At 38.8% G+C, this 25,515-nt stretch overlaps 1 protein-coding gene across 5 annotated transcripts in view; it reads right to left on the reverse strand.

Annotated features, from left to right (window-relative positions):
• nek12 (NIMA-related kinase 12) overlaps positions 1-2,131 on the reverse strand; it is a 36,374-nt gene extending 34,243 nt beyond the window's left edge. For 2 of the 5 annotated variants that reach the window (XM_039765801.1, XM_039765798.1), the window contains exon 1: positions 1,561-2,131. The gene's annotated coding sequence lies outside the window, so the exon portion shown is untranslated. The other 3 variants (XM_039765800.1, XM_039765797.1, XM_039765799.1) reach the window with 2 other exon arrangements.
• Positions 2,132-25,515: the final 23,384 nt, after the last annotated feature.

Consider the following 25,515-nt stretch of genomic DNA (forward strand, 5'->3'; position numbering starts at 1 on the left):
TAAGCATGTAAGGTATTGTTTAAAACTATGTCAAAGTTACTGATTATGAATATGACATTATTTTTTATTCTTTACTAGGAATCTACCCTCTATGGACCTCTATCAGTAGGTGAAAATGACAAATTTCTATTATAATTGAGAATATTTACATTTTAAATATTTAAGTTTAAGCACATACTTTAATATTTCAAATATTCAATATGACTTTTGTTCTTTGCTATGTACTTCTACCACACAAGTTATTACATTTGTTAAGAACACCCCGAATTAGTGTGAAAACTATGACTTTTTATATATATTTAGAAACTTTACAGTTAACAGGAAAAAAATACATCTTCAAACTAGGGTGCTGAAAGCATGAAGCTGTCAGGCAACTCAGTACTGAGATTGTTCCTCCCTGGAAGGCAACAAATACTATAAATAATCAAATAATACCATTTCTCTACTTTTTTGTTGAACTAAAAATGAATAACAATTCCAAAACACTGATTAGAGAGACATTGCCATGTTGATCTTAAATTGGGCAAGTAAATAATAAAAGAGAGCAAAATAAAACAAATAAAATGAACACTTGTAGCTTAGATATCCGAATTTAGCATTGGTAAATACACTACTTTCATTACATTTATACATCATCAATACAGTGCTGAAGTTCATGAGAAGGAATCGTTTATCTGCCCAGTAAATAAGGATATGAGAGTCATTTTAAAATGCATAAACATGCTAACAGTAACACATAATAAATGTTCGATTCTCAAAACGTAAACAGCTGCTTTGTAGACTCATTTCAAAACGTTTGGAAATATCGCCTTCGGTTACACAAACTGCCGTTATATTCCATGCATCTCGTTTAATATCGAAATAACTTTCAGTGGAATGGCAAGAGGAAGTCTGCACCGCACACCACTGTCCAATGCATGTGATTTAACTTACTTGTTAAAATGGCAAGAGTGAAAAAGTGACGTCCAGGTCTCCGCAATGAATTCCTAGTATCCACCCATCGATTTCAGTTCTCCCCTCTCTGCTGTATGTACCGTTTGACTTTCCAGGTCGCGTCACTCATTGCCCTTTACTTTTTTCTGCTGCGACGGTCCATTTTTTTGTTCATCACTATGGTTACTGGTTTAACAAGCGCCGCCACCATGGCAACCAGGCCGACGCTACTTGCTTCAGCAGAACAGAAGCGCATCTAAACCTCAATGGGCCGCTTCGGACATAAATAAACAAGCAAAACGAGTATGGTTGTGTGCGTCAGCTAAGAGGCGGTCAAATAGCTAGAAATTAAGTGTTTACAAGTTATATAATGTGATCGTATTTTAGTTGCTGTGACTCAATCGTGAGACCAGCAACGACAATTTAAAAAGAAAAAAAAACCCGTACTTGTATTTTAATGCTCCTTTCACATACAACGAGACATTTCATGTTTATCCATTCATTTTTCCTTTTACATTGTTCGTAACAACGAAATTGCTGGAGATGAAAGCAGAGGCTGACTAAATCGAGTCGTCGAGGTTTATGACATAAGCTATTTATTATTCAAAAGTAAGAAGAGACTCCTACTTTTCTCGGCGAGACTTTCCTTCGGCTCGTTGTGCACCTGTTGATGAACAACTCGTAGGGCGGCGCCCGTTGTGTCTGAGGGACACAGTCACAAGACTGGAAAGGCGTACGTCACAAAGGATCTGCTGCTCGAAGGCGGAAAAAAGCACATCGAACGACTTTGGATGAAAGCACCAATAAAAACTTATATTCAAAGCTACAGGTAACACTAATCGAGATTGTCACCTCATTCAGTTAAATCCCATATACAATACCCACTTTATACTCGTTTTCATGAATGATATATTAAAGTAGCTTGTATTCTTCATGCGTTTTTGAAATGTAATCCTGTTTTGCTTTGTAAACGTTTGTGATGGGTTGTTCAATATACGGTGCTCCAAATAAAGGTTGATTGCCTGATAAATCTCGAGCCTTAAGATCTGCACTTTACATCTCACAATGGCTAGTATACATTATTTTACCGTTTTGGATAGTTTGGCAGCAAAGATGGTCAGTTTTGGGTTTGAATCAAATGTGTGGAGTGTGCCTGACCTCTCTATGTCTATGTCTCCCGCTTTCCCTCCCACATCCTCAAATGTATGTTAATTAGGTTAACTGGCAACTTAACATTGGCCCTATATAAGTGCTTTCCTCTCATCACAATTAGCAAGTTAGTTTAACTGGTGATCCCAATGAGGCCTAGTGTCAGCGACTGTAATTGTAAGTCTGACTGTGCACTAAAATGAAATGGCAAATTGTCCAGTGTAGGGAATTTGGCGATTTTAACTTGGGCCAACCCAGGGACACCAAATCAATGCAGGAAAATGTCTGAGTAAAGGATGTCTGTTTTGTGGCCCATCTAGGGTCACCAAATACCTTTAGGAAATGGTGCATGAATGTGAGCTTAAGAATTGATTGATTGATGTTAATTAGTCAATTATCCATTTTGCCTTTGGGAATTCCAGTTGATGATTAAATAATTTGGTAAACCCCACTTTATTTTCCTTACCTTTTCCTGTGGTTATTCCAGCAGTTGACACGTATGGAAGTAACTAAAGCACAGTCATCTTAAACAGAGAATAACAGAATGTATTAAAAAAACATGGATTATAGAAATATGACAACTGCATCTATAGTATATCAACATAGAAGTAGGACTCAAGAAACCAACAAACATATAACTGCTTTAATTGAGGCTGCCTGTTTAGAGTTTTAATTTGTCTTGGCTCAGAAAAATAATTTTACTAAGTCTTTAAGGATGATGTCCAATGTTGTGAGGAGTTATTGCTGCTGTTACTCTGACTCTTCTTGCATTCTTCTTGCAGTCTTTGTCTTTGATACATGGTGCTTTGTCCATGGTGATGTGCCATGCTGCTTCACAGTCTTGTCAGATAGGACTCAACCACTGACAACAAAACTTCACTTGGCAGAGATCTGACAGCAAGTTCAGGGTGTCCAGCTATAAGTCCCTATGGAGAGGGTCTTCCAGGCCATAGAAAGTGTTTGAGCTCTTTGCTCCACTGACAGTGGGTGGCTTCTTAACCAAGAGAATGGATCATCAGCTTTTACTCCCACAAAGAGATTCAGGTTTCAGGTCCCCCCAAAAAGGAATGGCTCCTGAGCTTTCAGCTTCCACCAAAGAGACAGAAGAAATGAATGCTGCTAGTTTTGAGGGAAGCTTTAACCTCGTGCTATTGGATTAAAGTCTTTCCCAATTACAGATCCAGTTGCTACATAAACACATTCTATTTGCTTAGCAGCACCCACTACTTTCATTATTCTTTGAGATTGTAGTATTACCAGTAATGAACAATGTTAAAACATTTCAATACATTTTTGTAAAACAATGAATAGGGACCACTTTCCTTAAGAAAACTAACATTTGCTACCCTTTCTTAAAAAAATTAACACATTTTTCTCACCTTGTAGCTTGCAGTCAGGAAACAGACCCCAAATACGAATCTGCCACTGCATCTATGACTGTTTTTTCATCACATTGTTGAGTTGCTATAACTATATATTTCCTGCAATTACCAGGCACAAACTTTGTGTTTTCTGCATTCAGCATTAAATAAAAACCTTTGCATCATGTAACAAAGCTGCTTAAATTTGATCCATGCCACTCCTTACATCCTTTACTAAAATTACCAAAATTGTACCATCTGCGCATTTTGTTCAGGCGTTTGCTTGGGTAAGAACTTCTACAGTGAGAAGTACAATGGATATATTTAAATGAGGGATAAAAAAAATCTGGTGCGCGGAGTAGCTTTGACTGTTGTACAGTATATCTTTAAGGTAATTCAATTAAATGTATTTTTGTATAGCATTTTTACATAGAGTAGTTGCTAAACTATGTGCAAAAGCTTTCAGTTAAAATGTGATGACAGAAATTATGGAACCATACATTACTGACTTTTCATACATGAACACACAAATATAAGTTAAGCACAGAGTAAGTTAGAAAATGTAGGTAAGGTGTTACATTCTTTGCCCTTTCCAGACTATTCTTTACACTCGGGACTCTGTTAATGGCTTTCATCAAGAGTGGTCGCATTGATAAGTTTGTTTTAAGTCAGCTTTGGAGATATCATCAAGATATGTTTTTTGTGCTAAAGCATGTTTAGGGGTCCATGGCAGTATTCGTGTTTTTAGCAAAAACAGTGTGCTCAGACTCAGGTGTAGTATTGGTGTTTGCAGTAGCATAGTCAAATGGTGCCGGGTGTCGATGGGGAAATTAACTGATCACATATTCACGTGTAAGTGCAGTCAGCCCAGCAGGTTTCCTCATTAGTGCTATGGGGATTGTAATCGAGGCACTTATGTCCACATTTGTATAAAAGAGCCAGAGCAAGACTGGCAGGTGAACAAGAAAGAAAAATCAAGAAAGATACCACAGGTTAAATGGAATAGAATAGAAAAGAAGAAAAAAGACAAAGAAGCAGGCTCAGCTGCTGCTGCTATAGAGGGGAGGCAGGCAGTTGAGAATGTTGCCTGAAGCAAATCAATGACACTTCAGGGTAGGGTCTTTCCTGCAGAGCATCCAGAGTTGCAACAGCCACCAACCACTCTGAGAGTTTCCCACAGACGCTGAGGAATGGCATCAGGAGTAGTGAGCAGAGCTTGCAGGGTCCACTAAGACACAAATTATGCTGGACGAAGCCAGAAAAAGAATTAACTAGACCTGTTGAAAGATATCTCCTTTTGCTGAGGAGATGCCTGTTTTAGATGGAAGCACAGTGGCCTGTGATTTTTAAAGAAACTATTCCTGGATTTTAAACTGGTCAAATTATTTATTTAATTCAATTTTAGTCTCCAAGAACACTACTTTTGTTGGGACTATGTATTCATTTATTTATGGCAGAAGCCACAGTACACTTTGTCTTTTGGACACTGTTCAAATTGCTGAATAAAAGGACCAAGCACTTTTTTTTTTCCTAGGTGTACAAAGGCATGTGATTTTCAGCACCATGTTAAGGTCAGAAGAAACTGTAGAAAATCACTTTCCCTTTCTGCCCCTTGTTTTTTTCTTGCCATTCTCTTATAAATGGCATATTTGAAAAATTAAACATTACAACATTTCCCAAGACTCAGTCAATGTCCTCTCTAATTTCTTTTAAAGAAATTATAGGTCCAAAAGTGATGCCTTCAGTACTTTCTACAACTAATGGCTATTGACTACTTGAGGTAGTATTCTGATCGTGCCAAACTACTTAAACTTGACAATAACGTGTTTAACATGCATTGAGAAATGTTTAAAGATATAGTTTATCCACCCATTCATTATCAAACATGATTATCCAATTCAGGATTTCAGGGGTCAAATCCTATCTGAGTAACATCAAATGAAAGGCAGTAATCATTCCTAGGTAAGGCACCAGTACATCAGGGGATTTCCACTTACATGCCCTCTTGTAAACATCTAATTTAGGGCTGCTAACTAACCTAGTATACAGTATGAATCTTGGGCATATGGAAGGAAAACTTCAGCAGACAATAAGAAAACATGCAAACTCCACATTGATAATGCCTAAGATGGGACTCAAACCCAAGAAGACCCTGTGAGGCCGCAGCACTAATGACTGCATTACTATGTCACCTAAATAAAACAAATATAACTAGAAACGGTTTGCAGTGCAGTACATATGATATGTATCATTAAAATAAATTGAATTAAACATTTTATGAATTTGTTTTATTTATATCTATAGAAACTGGATGGTATTTTCATGTCTTACAGTCATCAGGGGACTGCATATTAATGTTTCTCAACCTTTTTGACGTGCTTATAAGTTTCTTTGTGACTCACTCGGGGGCACTTAATAAATCAAATACAATTGTATCAGCACAGGAAACTCCCATCATGAACTGAGCGCATCAGAGCATGCAAGTGAAAAAATGTCAAAGAGCAATGCCAATTGCTTAGGCAACCCACTGCAACTCAGTTTGCATCCAACTTTGTGACCCACTAAAATTATAAAGAATAGGAACTCGAGACCCATCAGTGGCAGCTCATGACCAGACCCTTTGGCCAAGAAACACTGCTATACAGTTGTGCTTGAAAGTTTGTAAACCCTTTAGAATTTTCTGTATTTCTGCATAAATATCACCTAAAACATCATCAGATTTTCACTCAAGTCCTAAAACTAGATAAAGAGAAACCAGTTAAACAACTGAGACAAAAATATTATACTTGGTCATTTATTTATTAAGGAAAATGATCGAATATTTTTTTTCTTCATTAATTTTATTGCAATACCATACAAAGCAATCAAGTTTTTACAAAAAGAAAAATTGAGTTAAGAACAGATCGATCCCCACCCCTGAGAGAGAGAGCAAGCCAAATGGCATGAAATTTAAGGCTTGTAAACATACCTAAATTAATAAATTCTCTGTGCTTTATGAGCTTATTTTAAAATATTACTGATTAGATCCTGCCATGTTTTGAAAAAAGTCTGTACGGATCCTCTGAGTATTTGATTTTTTCCAATTTCAAATAGTATAACACATCAGTTTCCCACTGATTTAAAAGAGGAGAGTTTGGGTTCTTCCAGTTTATGAGAATAAGTCTGTGTGCCAAAAGTGTAGTAAATGCAATCACAATTTGTTTCTCTTTCTCCACTTTATACCCCTCTGGAAGAACCCTAAAACACAGCTGTTAATAGGTTAGGAGGGATTGTGAGTCCAAGGCTATCTGAAAGGTAATTAAAAACTTTTGTCCAGAATAATGTTAATTTGGTGCGTGCCCAGAACATGTGACCCAGTGAGGCTGGGACTTGGTTGCATCGTTCGCAGGTTGGATCATGCCCTGGAAGCATTTTGGAGAGTTTCAGTCGAGACAGATGTGCTCAATATATAATTTTGAGTTGCATAATTGTATGCTTTGCGCATATGGAGCTCGAGTGAATTCTCTGCTACTCTCTGCTACTACTTTCCACTCCTTTTCTGATATATTAATTGAGAGATCTTTTTCCCAGTATCCTCTTGGATCTTTGAAAGGGATGGATTGTAAAATCTATACTAATAAAAGGCAAAACCCTCACTCACTCACTCACTGACTCATCACTAATTCTCCAACTTCCCGTGTGGGTGGAAGGCTGAAATTTGGCAGGTTCATTCCTTACAGCTTCCTTACAAAAGTTGGGCAGGTTTCATTTCGAAATTCTACGTGTAATGGTCATAACTGGAAGCTGTTTTTCTCCATTTACTGTAATGGAGATGAGCTTGAACGCCGTGGGGGAGTTTAGTGTGACATCATCACGCCTCCCGTAATCACGCAGTACATAGAAAACCAGGAAGACCTCCAAAAAGCGCTGAAGAAAACATGCATTATATAATTGAGAAGGCAGCGAAACAATAAGAAGCGAGCAAGTGACATATACAACCATATTCATGAGTTCTGCTACTTGGGAAACAAAGCACGATGTAAACCTACACTTTAAATTAAGTTCATAGACAGGCTGCGCTGGCGTTTGTAATTTAGTGCCTGCCCATATAAGGCCGTCCGTCAGCGGCAATCAATAGCAAACTCCACTAAATATTCACGGGTGAAGGACTGTGCTTATGCAGAGGAAGATGAGATGGTCAGGGTGGTGTTTGGCACAAACTCAGCGAAACTACAAGAGAAAGTTTTAAGTGCCAGGACTAAGGTAACATTAAATACAGCCATGGACATAGCACGAGATGGCACGAGCACAGCTGGGAACCTTCGATGCATGTACACGGCGGCTCCGTGAACTGGCGCAGTGCACAGATAAAGCAACAGTTCCAAAGAGCTGAACAAAACCAATTACACAATTGAAAAGGCAGCAAAAAATATGAAGCGTCTGATACATACAAGCATATTCATAAATCCAGCTACTGCGGAAACAAAGCACACGTGGAAAAAGTCAATGTCCGCTAAAGGAAGACAGTGTAAAAAACCCGTGCATGCAGTGTGTCAGGTCTCAGATAAAGAAGAAGGCGAGCTGTTTATTGATGCAGTAAGAAGCGAATCGATGAATGAAACCTGTCATCTTTACAGCGATTGACAAACACGGAATGTAACTTGAACACAACACATCCTACAAATACGAACCTGATTGAAAGAAATAATGATAATCAAATCCTTGATGACAGCAACACTCAGTAACACTCACAAAACAAATACTGTATATTGACAGTCATGTTACGTTATTTTAAAATGTTCCCTTTTCTTTTTAGCTTTTTAACACACTACTTCTCGCTGCATACGGGTATATATATATGTATATATATATCCCGATCTACATACTCGAATAATGGATACTTTATTAGCCATCAATGATTGTTTTGGTAAAGCCATACTCAGTGTATTCATTAGATGAGCGGTAAAAAGTAAGAGCGAGGGAGGATGACTTATTGAGGCATGCAGGCTGTAGTCTTGCGTCAACTCTATCTGAATTGCGATCACATTTGAAAAATATATCTTTTCAAGTTCTATTTAGTCCATATGTGTCAAACTCAAGGGCCGCGGCCACATCCGGCCCGGCATGTAATTATATCCGGCCCGCAAGATCATTTTATATACTGTATTATTGTTATTAATGGCCCGGGTATATGAAGCGCTGGTAACACAATAAACTACAGATCCCATAATGCAGCGCTTCAGCTGCCTTGCCGCACTTCCGCGTTAATCAAGTCTAGCTTATGATGCTGCAAGTTATTGCGAAGCTAGCTCACACAATGCTGAAGAGAAAAGTTGATTCTGAAAATAGAGCCTTTAAAAACCGATGGGAGGCTGAGTATATGTTTACTGAACCCGTGTGTCTCATTTGTGGAGCTAATGTGGCTGTAATTACAGAATTTAATCTAAGGCGGCACTATGAGACAAAACATCAGGGTAACCTGAAGACCTGAATGCAATGCAGAAGATACAGAAAGCAGAAGAATTAAATAAGAATCTGACACTTCAGCGGACGTTTTTACCCGTGCACAATCACAAAGTGATTTCAAGTGAAGCTGCTTTTATGGGAGACACAAATGCACCAGTGCAACTTGCCCCACTTTCCCTGTTGCCAAGTAATGTTAAACCAAGTCGTCACTACGGTGTTCCCAAATCGCACTTTGCTGATAAACTGGCGCACTGAGTTTGCACGGCGCTTTGGTGACTTTGAAGAACAAAAAGTCCGTCTACATGCGGCTCGAACCTTGTGCATGTTTGGTAGCACATATCTGTGTGAGAAGCTCTTCTCAGTGATAAAGACTAACAAAACAGCACACAGGAGTCGCCTCACTGATGAGCACCTGCAATCCATCCTGAGAATCTCCACAACACAGAACCTCACACCAAACATAAACGAACTTGTTGCCAAAAAAGATGCCAGGCGTCCAGCTCTAAAATGACATATGAGCAAAGACAACTGAATGATTTGATTTGTTATTGCTGAAAGGAACACATTTTATTTATATTTCCAGGTTTTGTTATGCAGCATGTTCATATTTGAATTTGTATAATTTTGACAGGATATATTTTTATGGAGAGCAAAATCTTTTGGGATATTTAAAATCTAAGTTTATTTTTATATAAAATTACATAAGAGTAAAGAAATTTGAATGTTTGTTCTTTTAACGTTTACTTTATTTCTAACTTGTATAATTTAGACAGGATATATTTTTATGGAGAGCAAAATATTATAAGTTGTTTAAGGTTTGAGTTGATTTATTCAGGAATAATACTCCTGTCTGTTTTTACCATTCCTACCAAAGATATTTCTGTCGACTAAATAAAAATTCCTTCTATTTAAAATTTAAATAGAACTTGAACAAATACAATAGTTCATAATATCCACACAGACTTACGCGTAAGGCGGGGTTATCCGTTTTAACAAGCAGCGTATTGCACTGATCTGAAATAGCTGTGTGTGTATATATGTAGATATGTGTGTATATGTATATATATGTTTATATATGTGTGTGTGTATGTATATATATATATATGTATTTGTGTGTATATATATGTGTATATGTATAGATATGTATATATATATATATATGTTTATGTGTGTGTGTGTAAATCTATACTAATAAAAGGCAAAGCCCTCACTCACTCACTCACTCACTCACTCACTCACTCATCACTAATTCTCCAACTTCCCGTGTAGGTAGAAGGCTGAAATTTGGCAGGCTCATTCCTTACAGCTTACTTACAAAAGTTGGGCAGGTTTCATTTCGAAATTCTACGCCTAATGGTCATAACTGGAAGGTATTTTTCTCCATTTACTGTAATGGAGATGAGCTTGAACGCCGTGGGGGGCGGAGTTTCGTGTGACATCATCCGCCTCCCGTAATCACGCAGTACATAGAAAACCAGGAAGACCTCCAAAAGCGCTGAATAAAACATGCATTATATAATTGAGAAGGCAGCGAAACAATAAGAAGCGAGCGAGTGACATATACTACCATATTCATGAGTGCTGCTACCTCAGAAAGAAAGCAAGGTGTAAACCTAAACTTTAAATTAAGTTCATAGACAGGCTACGCTGGCGTTTCACATGCCCACAGGTAATGCGGGATACAAGTTTAATGAGAGGGCGCGGGATATAAGCGAGAGTTTTGATCACTTTGTAACTAAGTTAAAATTGTAGGTGAAGGGGTGTGCTTATGCAAATTCCGATAGACTGTGTTTGTGGGGGATTGACAGTTAAGGCGGGTGGGGGAGTTACGTCATCATATCCCCTCCCATTCATCTCATTTCGCTCTGAGCTGAGCTCCGTGGCTAACGCAGTCTTCCGAAGCAACTTCGTTAGACTGCCACCAAATATTTACAGAAAAATCCACAAGTTAATACACGCTTTCTCTAGAGTTTCTCCACACTGAATCCTCCAGGCACTACTTACAAAAGGTTACATTGACAATGCGTGTTACGTTATTTTTAAAATCTTTCCTTTTCTTAGCACAAGCACAGCTGAGAAGCTTCAATGCATGTGCTCCATAGCGTTAAAAATAATGCATTTAATCACACTTTGCATTACAAGCAAAGGGAGCTTTTGTCAATGCATGATTTCCTGGTACACCGATTACATTGATCAGCGCATCCCAATTCATTTTACCCTCGCACCACCTTGGTTTGAGAAGAAGTATGAAAAATATAGAGGTTAACACAGAAAAACAGATCACCAATTCAAGCTTTATGAATAATCGATTAAGCCATCAATAATTGTTTTGGTAAATCTATCCTCCTTCCATTTTATAATTTTTCCGCCATTAGCCATGATTAAATGAACGGTAAATAAAGTAAGAGCAAAGCGAGGGTTACTTATTTAGGCAGGCATATATATGACAGCAACACTCATGACAATGTCAATCATGTTACGTTATTATTAAAATGTTTCCTTTTCTTTTTCATTACTTCTTTAACACACTACTTCTCTGCTGCGAGGCGCGGGTATTTTGATAAATATATATATATCATATAATATATGAATGACCTCCAAAAGGCTGAGACTTTTGATATCATGAGCGTGTCTGCAAAAACTGGGGTCTCCTGCCCAGCAAAAGTCGAGCAGCCAGCGCGCGTGCATAGCTGTGCTGGCCTTTGAGACGCTGACTGCGCTTCTGCCTTAAGCCAAAGTGAGCACTTTTAATTTTTTTCATCCTCCCCCTGCGCTATAGCCCAGACAATTGCAAACACGGGACCCCTTTTCTACACCACGGCAAAATAATATTAAGGCGATTCACACTTTCTTTTGCACATTATCGATTATGAGGTCCTCACCTCGGATTATGAAGACACATACAGTGGAGGACTGACAGTGCCATCACAGCCGATTAATGGCGGGGACATCTCACCAGTCTACACAAGACCCACCGCGACTCTCCCCAAAAGGCGATCATAACGTCAGCGAACACATCTCTCTATACTATATAAAAGAAAAAGGCAGCTTTCCTTTCTTTACACCTTTTTTCCTTTTATCCTAAACCAAAGCCTTTCTCTCTTAACACTGCAGAGGACACAAAACTAATTTTCTTTAAATGCCGGTAAGGCACATTACCAGAGGCACAAATTTGAGCGTTCACATAGAAAATGTAATTTCTATACCACAGCCGTCGTGTAGCGCCTTTCAAAAGGGATCTACTACCGAGAGGTGATCCATATACATTTTACCTGTTAGTTCTACTTACCTGTTCTGTTACACAGTCTTTAAAATGTAGTTTACCCGCAACCACTCCAGTAGTGCTCAATGTAGCTGTACTTCTTAAAACGTTAATGTTTTACTGTTTAATAACTTATACACTACATTTTATTTTTCCCTTGCACTCAGTGACCAAAGCTATACACACACATATAGACACATACAAACATACACACAAGTATATGTATGTGTATATATATGTATGTATGTGTATATATAAACTGCTCAAAAAAATTAAAGGAACACTTTGAAAACACATCAGATCTCAATGGGAAAAAGAAATCCTCCTGGATATCTATACTGATATAGACTGGGTAATGTGTTAGGAACGAAAGGATGCCACATCGTTTGATGGAAATGAAAATGATCAACCTACAGAGCCCTGAATTCAAAGACGCCCCAAAAATCAGAGTGAAAAAATGATGTGGCAGGCTAGTCCATTTTGCCAACATTTAATTGCAGCAACTCAAAATTATGCAGCAGCACTTTGTATGGCCCCTGTGTTCTTGTATACATGCCTGACAACATCGGTGCATGCTTCTAATGAGATGACAGATGGTGTTGTGGGGGATCTCCTCCCAGATCTGGACCAGGGCATCACTGAGCTCCTGGACAGTCTGAGGTGCAACCTGGTGGCATTGGATGGACCAAAACATAATGTCCCAGAGGTGTTCTATTGGATTTAGGTCAGGAAAGTGTGGTGGCCAGTCAATGGTATCAATTCCTTCATCCTCCAGGAACTGCCTGCATACTCTCCCCACATGAGGCCAGGAATTGTCGTGCACCAGGAGCCACTGTCCCTGCATAGGGTCTGACAATGGGTCCAAGGATTTCATCCTGATACCTAATGGCAGCCAAGGTGCCTTTGTCAAGCCTGTAGCTGTCTGTGTGACCCTCCATGGATATGCCTCCCCAGACAATCATTAACCCACCACCAAACTGCTCATGCTGAATGATGTTACAGGCAGCATTAATGTTCTCCATGGCTTCTCCAGACCCTTTCACTTCTGTCACGTGCTCAGGGTGAACCTGCTCTCATCTGTAAAAAGCACAGGGCACCAGTGGTGCATCTGCCAATTCTGGTATTCTATGGCGAATGCCAATCGAGCTGCATGCTGCTGGGCAGTGAGCTCAGGGCCCATTAGAGGACATGGGGCCCTTGGGTCACCCTCATGAAGTCTTTCTGGTTGTTTGGTCAGAGACATTCACACCAGTGGCCTGCTGGAGGTCATTTTGTAGGGCTCTGGCAGTGCTCATCCTGTTCCTCCTTGCCCAAAGGAGCAGATACTGGTCCTGCTGATGGGTTATGGACCTTCTATGGCCCTCTCCAGCTCTCCTAGAGTAACTGCTTGTCTCCTAGAATCTCCTCCATGCCCTTGAGACTGTGCAGGGAGACACAGCAAACCTTCTGGCAATGACACGTATTGATGTGCCATCCTGGAGAAGTTGGACTACCTGTGCAACCTCTGTAGGGTCCAGGTATCGCCTCATGCTACCAGTAGTGACACTGACTGTAGCCAAATGCAAAACTAGTGAAGAAACAGTCAGAAAAGATGAGGTGGGAAAAATGTCAGTGGCCTCCACCTGTTAAACCATTCCTGTTTTGGGGGTCATCTCATTGTTGCCCCTCTAGTGCATCTGTTGTTAATTTCATTAACACCAAAGCAGCTGAAACTGATTAACAACCCCCTCTGCTACTTAACTGACCAGATTAATATCCCATAAATTTCATTGACTTTATGCTATACTCTGATTAAAAAGTGTTCCTTTAATTCTTTTGAGCAGTATATATATATATACACACACCTATCTACATTATATATATATATATATATATATATATATATACTGCTCAAAAGAATTAAAACAGTCTCAAGGGCATGGAGGAGATTCAAGAAGACAAGCAGTTACTCTAGGAGAGCTGGAGAGGGCCATAGAAGGTCCATAACCCATCAGCAGGACCAGTATCTGCTCCTTTGGGCAAGGAGGAACAGGATGAGCACTTCCAGAGCCCTACAAAATGACCTCCAGCAGGCCACTGGTGTGAATGTCTCTGACCAAACAACCAGAAAGACTTCATGAGGGTGACCCAAGGGCCCCATGTCCTCTAATGGGCCCTGAGCTCACTGCCCAGCAGCATGCAGCTCGATTGGCATTCGCCATAGAATACCAGAATTGGCAGATGCACCGCTGGTGCCCTGTGCTTTTTACATGAGAGCAGGTTCACCCTGAGCACGTGACAGAAGTGAAAGGGTCTGGAGAAGCCATGGAGAACATTATGCTGCCTGTAACATCATTCAGCATGAGCAGTTTGGTGGTGGGTTAATGATTGTCTGGGGAGGCATATCCATGGAGGGTCACACAGACCGCTACAGGCTTGACAAAGGCACCTAGGCTGCCATTAGGTATCAGGATGAAATCCTTGGACCCATTGTCAGACCCTATGCTGGTACAGTGGCTCCTGGTGCACGACAATTCCTGGCCTCATGTGGTGAGAGTATGCAGGCAGTTCCTGGAGGATGAAGGAATTGATACCATTGACTGGCCACCACACTTTCCTGACCTAAATCCAATAGAACACCTCTGGGACATTATGTTTTGGTCCATCCAATGCACCTCAGACTGTCCAGGAGCTCAGTGATGCCCTGGTCGAGATCTGGGAGGAGATCCCCCACAACACCATCTGTCATCTCATTAGAAGCATGCACTGATGTTGTCAGGCATGTATACAAGAACACGGGGCCATACAAAGTGCTGCGTACAATTTTGAGTTGCTGCAATTAAATTTTGGTAAAATGGACTAGCCTGCCACATAATTTTTTCACTCTGATTTTTGGGGCGCTTTGAATTCAGGGCTCTGTAGGTTGATCATTTTCATTTCCATCACCAGTCTATATCAGTATAGATATCCAGGAGGATTTATTTTTCCCATTGAGATCTGATGTGTTTTCAAAGTGTTCCTTTAATTTTTTTGAGCAGTTTATATATATATACACACACACACACACACATACATACATAAACACATATATATAATTTGTGTGTGTGTGTATGTATGTGTGTGTATGTATGTATGTGTGTGTATATATGATGTAGATAGGTATGTATATATATATATTTATATATATGTGTATATGTAGATATGTATATAGATATGTAGATATGAAGATATGTATGTGTATATATATATATATATATGTATGTATGTGTGTGTGTGTGTGTATATATATGACAGCAGCAATCCAAGCTGTGAGAAAACAGTAAAAAGGAGGCGTGTCAGGCGTCGTGGTACATTTTTCTGATGCAGCTACCGAAAACAACTTGTGGCGCTGCCGCCAAATACACAAAACAATTACTTTGAAAATCATGTTACATTATTTTTAAAATGTTTCCTTTTCTTTTTATAACTTCTTTAACACATGACATCGCTCTGCGCGGTATTTTGCTATATATATATGTCACAGCGACACTCATAACAGTGACAAAACAATTACATTGACAATCATGTTACGTTATTTTCAAAATGTTTCCTTTTCTTTCTCTTTCCTTCTTTAACACACTACTTCTCCGCTGCCAAGCCTTGGGTATTCTGCTAGTATATATATATATATATATATATATATATTTATATATATGACAGCAACACTCATCACTCACAACAGTGACAGAACAATTACATTGACAATCATGTTACGTTATTTTCAAAATGTTTCCTTTTCTTTTTCATTGCTTCTTTAACACACTACTTCTCCGCTGCGAAGCGTGGGTATTTTGCTAGTGATTTTATATATTGTAGAGATGGTGTCTAAGTCCTTGAGATTGAGCAATATTTTTTCCAGCATGGATGAGGGTAGAAGATGAGGAAAATCTGGAAGGTTCTGTTCTGGAAAATGATCGAATATTACATACTAGCCAACCCGCAGCGTACCATACGCCGCATAATTAGGCTGTTTTTTTATTGATTTTTAATCACAGGGAGAAAATTAACATTTGAAAAATCAGTAATGTAATAAATCAGCAAGAAAAGCAACATTGTAACAATGCACGGAACGAAGGAACACACAATCGTCCGTGAGTGAATTTCTCGTTCAGTATACACTGCCTGCTTTTTTCTATATAATCCACCAAGACATCCGACCACGGTAGTAGCGAGGTGGGGCTTCGTTGTTCATTTCACATGGTTTTTCATGGCGGACATGGTCAGGTGTCGAAACCGAAAAGAATAATGAAAAGTCAACATGCTCAGACGTGCATGTGGACTCCTAGCACAGACGAAAGGGACTAAATGGGTGCTCGGTGAGTTATTGCGTCCGGGCACATGGGCAGGCAGTGTGAATGCCTAGAGAGCGAGGGTAGACGCGGGCCAGTGAAAAAGGAGTGTTGGTGGGCAGGGAAACGTCCTTCGTGTTCCTGCAGGAGCATCTAAGAAGACGCATGTTTGTTGCGGATGCGAATTGCTGTATGTAGCGTGTAAAACAGTTTGCTATGGTGCACGACACGCCGCATTCAGCGATTCACATCCGCGACAAATATGATTCTTCTTGGATGGTGCTGTCGCGTCCACCCACGCTCTCGAAGCATACACACTGCCTGGTCATGTGCCCGCTCGCAAGAAAAGCAACATTGTAACAATGCACGGAACGAACCAACACACAGTCGTCCGTGACTGAATTTCTCGTTCAGTATGCACTGCCTGCTCATGTGCCCACCTCCAACTCGGCACTTGAGTCGTTGTCGTCTTTGCACAGTTCAGATGCACCTGTGACTCACGTAGAGTTTTCATTGCTCTGTGCGGTTGTGGCTGCTTTTTCCTATATAATCCACCAAGACACCCAACCACGGTAGTAGCGAGGTGGGGCTTCGTTGTTCCTTTCACATGGTTTTTCATGGTGGATGCGGTCGGGTGTCGAAACCGAAAAGAATAATGAAAAGTCAACGTGGCTCAGACGTGCATGTGGCTCCTAGGACAGACGAAAGGGACTAACTGGGTGGTCGATGAGTTTTTGCGTCCGGGCACATGGGCAGGCAGTGTGAATGCCTAGAGAGCGACGGTAGACGCGGGCCGGTGAAAGAGGAGTGTTGGTGGGCAGGAAAACGTCTTTCGTGTTCCTACAGGAGCATCTAAGAAGACGCATGTTTGTCGCGGATGCGAATTGCTGTATGTGTAAAACAGTTTGCTATGGTGCACGCGGTTGTGCGTCATAACTGATAACTCGGTTTTTAAAGACTGCTTACTTCATTGTGTTTTAACCTCAGTTGTAAAGGATCGTTTTAAGGATCCCATGGGATACCCCTCGTAAACCTTTTTACACGCTGCATATGGCGATTCACCTCCACGAGAAACATGCCTCTATGAACAGTCAACGTGGCTTGGAAGTGCTTGTGGCCTCTACGACAGACGAATATCAATGATGCCGGTTTTTCTGTGTCGTCGTGTCCGAGTTGGTGGACGTGGCTCTGCGAGTTGTCATCGTATTCAATGGTCTTGGAGTTGGTGGGCGTGGCTCCTTCCTGCGTGTGCCATAGGTGTCTTACTTGTCGGAAGCTTAGTGAATCCATGCCCCTTCCGGCGTGCTTTCCATGGGTGTCTTGCCTTAGTGAATTATATATATACTGTAGATTTGTGAATGACAAACGTATGTGAACCTTTGCTTTCAGTATCTGGTGTGACCCCCCTTTGCAGCAATAACTGCAACTAAACGTTTCTGGGAACTTTTGATCATTCCTGCACACCGGCTTGGAGGAATTTTAGCCCATTCCTCCATAAGGAACAGCTTCAACTCAGGGATGTTGGTGGGTTTCCTTACATTAACTGCTCGCTTCAGGTCCTTCTACAACATTTCAATTGGATTAAGGTCAGGACTTTGACTTGGCCATTCCAAAACATTAACTTTATTCTTCTTTAACCATTCTTTGGTAGAACGAATTGTGTGCGTAGGGTCGTTGTCTTGCTGCATGACCCACCTTCTCTTGAGATTCAGTTCCTGGACAGATGTCCTGACATTTTCCTTTAGAATTCTCTGATATAATTCAGAATTCATTGTTCCATCAATGAAGGCAATCTGTCCTGGCCCAGATGCAGCAAAACAAGCCCAAACCATGATACTACCACCACCATGTTTCACAGATGGGGTAAGGTTCTTACGCTGGAATGCAGTGCTTTCCTTTTTCCAAACATAACACTTTTCATTTAAACCAAAAAGTTCTATTTTGGTCTCATCTGTCCACAAAACATTCTTCCAATAGCCTTCTGGTTCGTCCATGTGATCTTTAGCAAACTACAGACGAGCAGCAATGCTTTTTTTGGAGAGCAGTGGCCTTCTCCTTGCAACCCTGCCATGTACACCATTGATGTCCAGTGTTCTCCTGATGGTGGACTCATGAACATGAACATTAGCCAATGTGAGAGAGGCCATCAGTTGCTTAGAAGCTACCCATGGGTCATTTGTGACCTTGCCGACTATTACACGCCTTGCTCTTGGAGTGATCTTTGTTGGTCGAACACTCCTAGGGAGAGTAACAATGGTCTTGAATTTCCTCCATTTGTACACAATCTGTCTGAGTGTGTATTGGCTTTTTCAGACTGATGAGCATCAACAACTTTTTTTTCTGAGGTCCTCAGAAATTTCCTTTGTTCGTGCCATGATACACTTCAACAAACATGTGTTATGAAGAGCAGACTTTGATAGATCCCTGTTCTTTAAATAACACAGGGTGCCCGCTCACACATGATTGTCATCCCATTGATTGAAAACACCTGACTCTAATTTCACCTTCAAACTAACTGCTAATCCTAGAGGTTCGCATACTTTTGCCACTTACAAATATGTGATATTCAATCATTTTCCTCAATAAATAAATTACCAAGTATAATATTTTTGTCTCATTTGTTTAACTGGTTTCTTTTTATTTATTTTTAGGACTTGTGTGAAAATCTGATTATGTTTTAGGTTAGATTTATTCAGAAATATAGAAAATTCTAAAGGGTTCACAAACATTCAAGCACAACTGTATATAATCTGTAATGCAGGAACCATTACTGATACTGCAGTGAACAGCTAACTTGAACTCATACAAACTCTTGGCAATATTAATTCAACTATGCTGAAAATTAATGCTTATCTGTTTTTTTTTGCTGTGCAGTCATAAAACTGGTTGCTTATTAAGTAATCATGTTATAACTTACTGTTAGGTTCAAAGTGACATACTGTAAAAAATGTCAAAGGTTAACACATATTCAACATGAGAGTGTCGCAAGCAGCCAAGTAGCAGCAATAATCAGGAAAAGTTTAGGAGCTCCGGTAAAGGGGAGCTCATTTGTGGTGGCTGATTATATGTGCTTTATAAAGCTAACACTCAAATTAAACAGTAATTCATTGCAATGAAAATGAGTCACATCACATGGCGAGAGAGTGAAGAGTGAAGAGAGTGAAAATGAGAGATTGCAGTGTTTTTTCACTATTTAATTAAACTATTAGCTAGTTATTTAGCTTGTTTAGTGTTTTATTTAATAAAACAGAGTGACAGGATTATTAAATTGTTAATGTACTTTGTTATAGTTTGATACCTTTTAAAAATGTATTTTGACATGATTTAGAAAACACAAACAGGCAAAACCTCTATAAAGGAACAATCCCTATCAGGTTTAGTCCTTTCTAACCATTTAAAGGGCGAGTTTGGTATTTTTCAAGTTGAAAAATGTAGGCAAGGTGTTACAGTAATCCCTCGCTATATCGCGCTTTGACTTTCGCGGTTTCACTCTATCGCGGATTTTAAATGTAAGCACATCTAAACATATATCACAGATTTTTCACTGGTTCGCCGCTTTCTGCGGACAATGGGTCTTTTAATTTGGGTTACATGCTTCCTCAGTTTGATTGCCCAGTTGATTTCATACAAGGGACGCTATTGGCGGATGGCTTAGAAGCTACCCAATCAGAGCATGTATTGCATATTAACTAAAACTCCTCAATGCTATAAGATATGCTTCCCGCGCTGTGCTTGTTTGCTTCTCTCTATCTTACTCGCTCTCTCTGCCTGACGGAGGGGGTGTGAGCAGTGGGGCTGTTTGCACAGAGGACACGGACGCTCCTCTACAAAATGCCGCTTTATCGCGGTGCTTCAGTATACTTAAAAGCATGTATTGATTTTTTGATTGTTTGCTTTTCTTTGCGAGCGCTCTCTGACATTCTCTGCTCCTGACGTGCTCCTTTATGACGGCGCTCCTTTGAAGATAAGATATGTTTGCTTTCTTTTAATTGTGAGAAAGAACTGTCATCTCTGTCTTGTCATGGAGCACAGTTTAAACGTTTGACTAAAGGGTGTTATTTCATGTCTAGAGGGCTCTAATAATGTTAACAGGGTGGTAGAGTTTATAAGGGCTTAAAATATATAAAAATAACCACACAAACATATGGTTTCTACTTCGCGGATTTTCACCTATCGCGGGGGGGTCTGGAACGCAACCCCCGCGATCGAGGAGGGATTACTGTACATTCTTTGCCTTTTCCAGACTATTCTTTACACTTGGGACTCTGTTAATGGCTTTTTTCCCACAAACATGCATTTATGACACAAAAGTGTGTTATAAAGTTAAGTGTTTTCTATAAATTTTAAAATATATAGCCAGTCCTGGTGCTTCATAATCGAACAATCTCAGAAAACAAAAGCCAACAATATACTGAATATGTCCATTTTTCAAGCCAAGAAAAGTTATCGAGCATTGACCAGGCGTCTTGAGATTACACACAGTGTAAAATACCTTATACATGTCCTTTTTTTAACAAAAATATCAATATTATGAGACTGAGATGCTTTAAAAGAAAACCAGTTGTGCACAGTCCCTCTGCTCTTGCTTGCCTCTGCAATAACCTTTTACCCACAGGAGTGTGGTTTTCCCTCGAAAGAAATTCACACTAAACTGTCTGTGCCACATGCTTGGTATCATGCTGAGTTACTTCCAAATTTACCTGAGAACTCCTCCCTGGAAGGCCACTTTAATCACACAAGAGAACAGAAAATGAGTCCTTACCTTGAGAAAATTAGTGCCAGGAATATGTGATAAAGTGATTATATACAGATGCCTTTTGTTGCCACAAACATGCGTCTGAAACATGGAAGGCACATTTTCTTATACTACTTCAAACATTATGTATTTGGTTAGGTTTTTAGGCTTTTATTTTCTGGTGGCACCTTGTGCCCCATAAGCTAAATACATTATTATTATTATTATTATAAAACAACAGGACTGGCTATACATTTTAAAAAATGCTTAATTTTAGTACACAATTTTATGTGGCAAATGCACATATATTATGTTTGTGAAGAAATAAATTTGACTTGAAAAATTCCAAACTTGTTAAATAAGTGATACACAAACAAGAACTTTACTATGTTAATAATAACATTATGTCCTGATACTCTAGATAAGTCAGTCATCAGACAGGATGTTTACAGCTTAAACAGAGTCTCTATAGTATTGGTGATTTATTTTGATATCTTATCTAAGGACTTCCCAACTCTGATATTTAGTTTCATAACATATCCAAAATCCTTGCACGGAAGGATTAAACTCTAGGGATTTTACTGATAACTGACAACCATGAGGTAATTAAACTCTTATAGAGAAAAAGAATGGAAAGCAAACAGATTGAGACACAAAGAAAGAAAAATATCGCCTATAATAAATAAGGTATGGCCCAAGTAAAGTGAAGCCTTCCTAAGGAGTCAAAAGTGTGTTAAGTAAATTCACTTCTTCTGCACAAAGTAGGAATCAATAAACCAAATAAACCTGAGCTGAAATTTTTCAGAAGACTATTTTTTATCTTTTAGTATCTTTTAGCATTCTCTCAAAAATCATACTAAATCTCTATAGTCTACAATAATCTATAAAACACAATCCCTGTTTCTTTATTCTTTACTAGCTGTCCCCTGCGGCTCTGCCTGCGTAGAAGTGAAACAGGACAGTAAGTAGGGACTTGCCCGGCTCTCTACTCCTGACATCACACTTTCCCCTCCCCTCAGCCCACAACCTCTGTCTCAGATTAGCACAAATATATTGCTCATGCCAGCGAACTATGATTCTTAGCGCGATGAGAGAAGTCGTAAAATCAACCAACATGTTCAAGCAAATTATAGAAAGAAACCCGATCTAAATTTGCTAAGTAATTCTCTTGTTCACTAGCTAAGCGGCGGTAAGAAACACCCAGGCCAGGACGTGAGTGAGGAGGGCCCCACCCCCTCTCTGCCTCCTGCTACATGTCTCTTAAATTCTTGCAAATAAATCAGTACTGTAAGCAAACTATGATACATAGAGCTATAAGAGTAGTGGCAAAATCAACCGGAATGTTCAAATTATAGAAAAAAACCCGATTTAAATCCGTTAAGTAGTTCTCTCGTGATAAGCGGGCAGATATACAAAAAGGCAGATGTTGGATTTTATATATAAGTTTATTTTTCAGGCCATGACATAAATATATGTCACACATGTATTTGTCACCAGAAGTCAGGTTTCTGACAAACAACTTTTAGTTTTACCAGCTCAGGTTGGAGAGAGTGGTTGTAACCTCACAGCTAATAAAAATCTCATAAAGAATTTAGAGCATAGATTTATTTAACACAATATGTTTTCACACTTTAAAGTTACAGAGTTTAAAAACAATTCCCACGCAAAGCTGGGAAAGGATGTTTTAAAAATAGCAGTTGGCATGAAATACTACAGTGCGACCAACTGACAGTGGAAGAGCATCATGCTTGGCGTGATGTGTTACACATGCCCTTCCACCTAGAATTCCAGGTGTGATTCTGTAACATTATATTTAATTTTTTCTTTCATGAACCATTTCCATCTCTATTTTTTTCTTGGGCCCAATTCCCTGGAACATAAAAAGACATATGTAATAAATTCAACATTGTTAAGTGTAATAAAGTTTGAAAGTCATTTGTAATTAGTTTCATCTTTGCACTTTCTCACCTATGCAGTGCCAGGTAAATCAGCCAATGCTGTTTAAATATCTTACCTGAAATGCATGAACTTTTTTCAATGTATCTCGACATTTTAGGGTCCCCTGATACTGAAAATATTGATATCTTGATGATGGATGAGTGTCTGTGTGTCACAGTTTCTTAAGGACGGTCTGGAGCTAAAACAACTGGACAGAAAAATACCAAACTCGAAAGCCTATTATGAGATAATGATGTGCCGTTTAGTTTTTGAGCCAAATCGTGCAAGAGGCACACTATAGGAACTCTCAAATACTGCAGTTATGCAATTAATTATTCTTTCTCGTCAATTGCTATCATAATGATCTATTTTATAAACAGAAAGATCAGTTTCAGAGTGGTAAATATTTACTGAAAAGTTATAGAATAGCTTGGGAAACTTGCTGCCTAGGGCGCAAAGTCTACTGACACTCATGTCCAGAATTTTACTTTTAATGATCGTGCTAATTGTAATAGCCACTTCAGGGAAAGCTTGTCATACATTAAAGAAAACAATTGGCTATGTTGAGGGATTTTATAGTGCAGCTTCAGCAAACTAGGATAATACTTATTATAAAATACATACAGTACATTAAAATACAGGGTGGTCCAGATCTAATTCTGCAGATCCAGATTGTCTGGATGATTTTGATTTATGCGGGGACGATTCCAGTTTGGCGCAAAGACAATTCTTCATGTTTCTTCTCAATGGTCCGGGATTTTCTGGGTGATTTTCTATGTAATAAACTTAATAAGTTATAGCATAAGGAAAATTGCATAATTAGATCTGGACCACCCTATAGAGCCACTAATTATTTTCCAGTACTACATAAAAAAGCTGATTTCTTGAATGCACCTAAGAGATTCGTAGGCACAACCAACTAGTAGGTAGTATGTACTACATAAAAAATCTTTTTTCAAAGCAAATTGAGCAGTATAATGCAAGACTGTAAGCACTTTTGGCCACAGCATTACTATGTTGTTTTAAATGTGCTATATAAATAAATTGACATTGACAGATGAAAATGTCAGCATTGAAAACAAAAAATATTGCACCATGGAAGTGACATGAAACTCTGAAGCCATATGCAATTCACTCTCAAAAGTACTTAACTGATAAAGAAGAGAAAGTTCTATAAAATGGTCAATCTACTTTTTATTCCAAACCCATACATTAAAGCAAAAATAATACATGTAATAAAAAATAATGTTCTATTTTGATGCAGACCAATAGCTGTTTACTTCATTAATGTTTAGGTAATCTGTATGATTTCACCTTAATATTTGTAATGACTTTATGAATTAATTCAGCAATATATTACATAACATATTACAACGTTTAACTCCTTCTCCCATTTCAGCAAATTGCAAATCAGGAATTTTGCATTTTTTCTATACCAAAGCCATCAAGTCATCCCTTACATTTAGCTTTATTAACTTTATTAACAAAAGAATGTCACAATTGCATAGTGCACATAGGTATGACGTGGTAAGTTTTCAAATTACTGGTCTTCATTATTTACACATTCTTGTAGTCTGCTTGTTAATAATAATAATAATAAGGTGACACATAAGAAAAATACCAATAAATACAATAATTAATAAATAACACAAGAATAAACTGTGTTTCCCGTATTCACAACAGTAAACCTACTTTTGCCCACCCTCTCTCTCTATATATATACACACACATAACACTTTATATTATTAAACTACGGGATTAGTATTGAGTTATTTAATCTGATTCCTTAATTGATGTTTATTTGATATTAGTTTTATATTTATTTTTAATGACGTATCTTAAGGACTATTATTTCATTCACTCTGCAGGAGAATACATTAAATATGATGGCAAATATTCTAAGAACTGTCCTTTCCTTTACACTTTTAATTTAGCAGCTCTCTATACAGACATCTATGAATATAAACTATTAAACAAAATAGTACGCGACTAAACTTTTAAAATACAGAAAACGGATGATAATACTAACACCAGAGCTTTGGCTATCATCAGACGTCAAACACCAACCGAATTGTGGCCGTTGCTGCTGGGATACTCTTTTTGGGTTTTACATCTATCGTTCAACCTATTTGCTATGTCTTTCTTAATGTTGTTAATGACTATTTTAATCATGTAGAGTTTTCTTTTTATAAACAATAAGACGACTATTTCGCTCCACAAGTCAAAGCGTCCGTCATAGCTGCAGACAAAATTGAGGTCCTTCCTAAAACACTGATGCGACGCGTTCATATTGCAGTGATGTTTAGCGTAAAAGCCTGAATTAAATATATTGATGGTGAATTATGTAATACTTCCCATCTAATTAATTAATTTTGTTAAACATTT

The sequence above is a fragment of the Polypterus senegalus genome, chromosome 10 (assembly GCF_016835505.1).
Source record: "Polypterus senegalus isolate Bchr_013 chromosome 10, ASM1683550v1, whole genome shotgun sequence".
NCBI lineage: Eukaryota > Metazoa > Chordata > Cladistia > Polypteriformes > Polypteridae > Polypterus > Polypterus senegalus.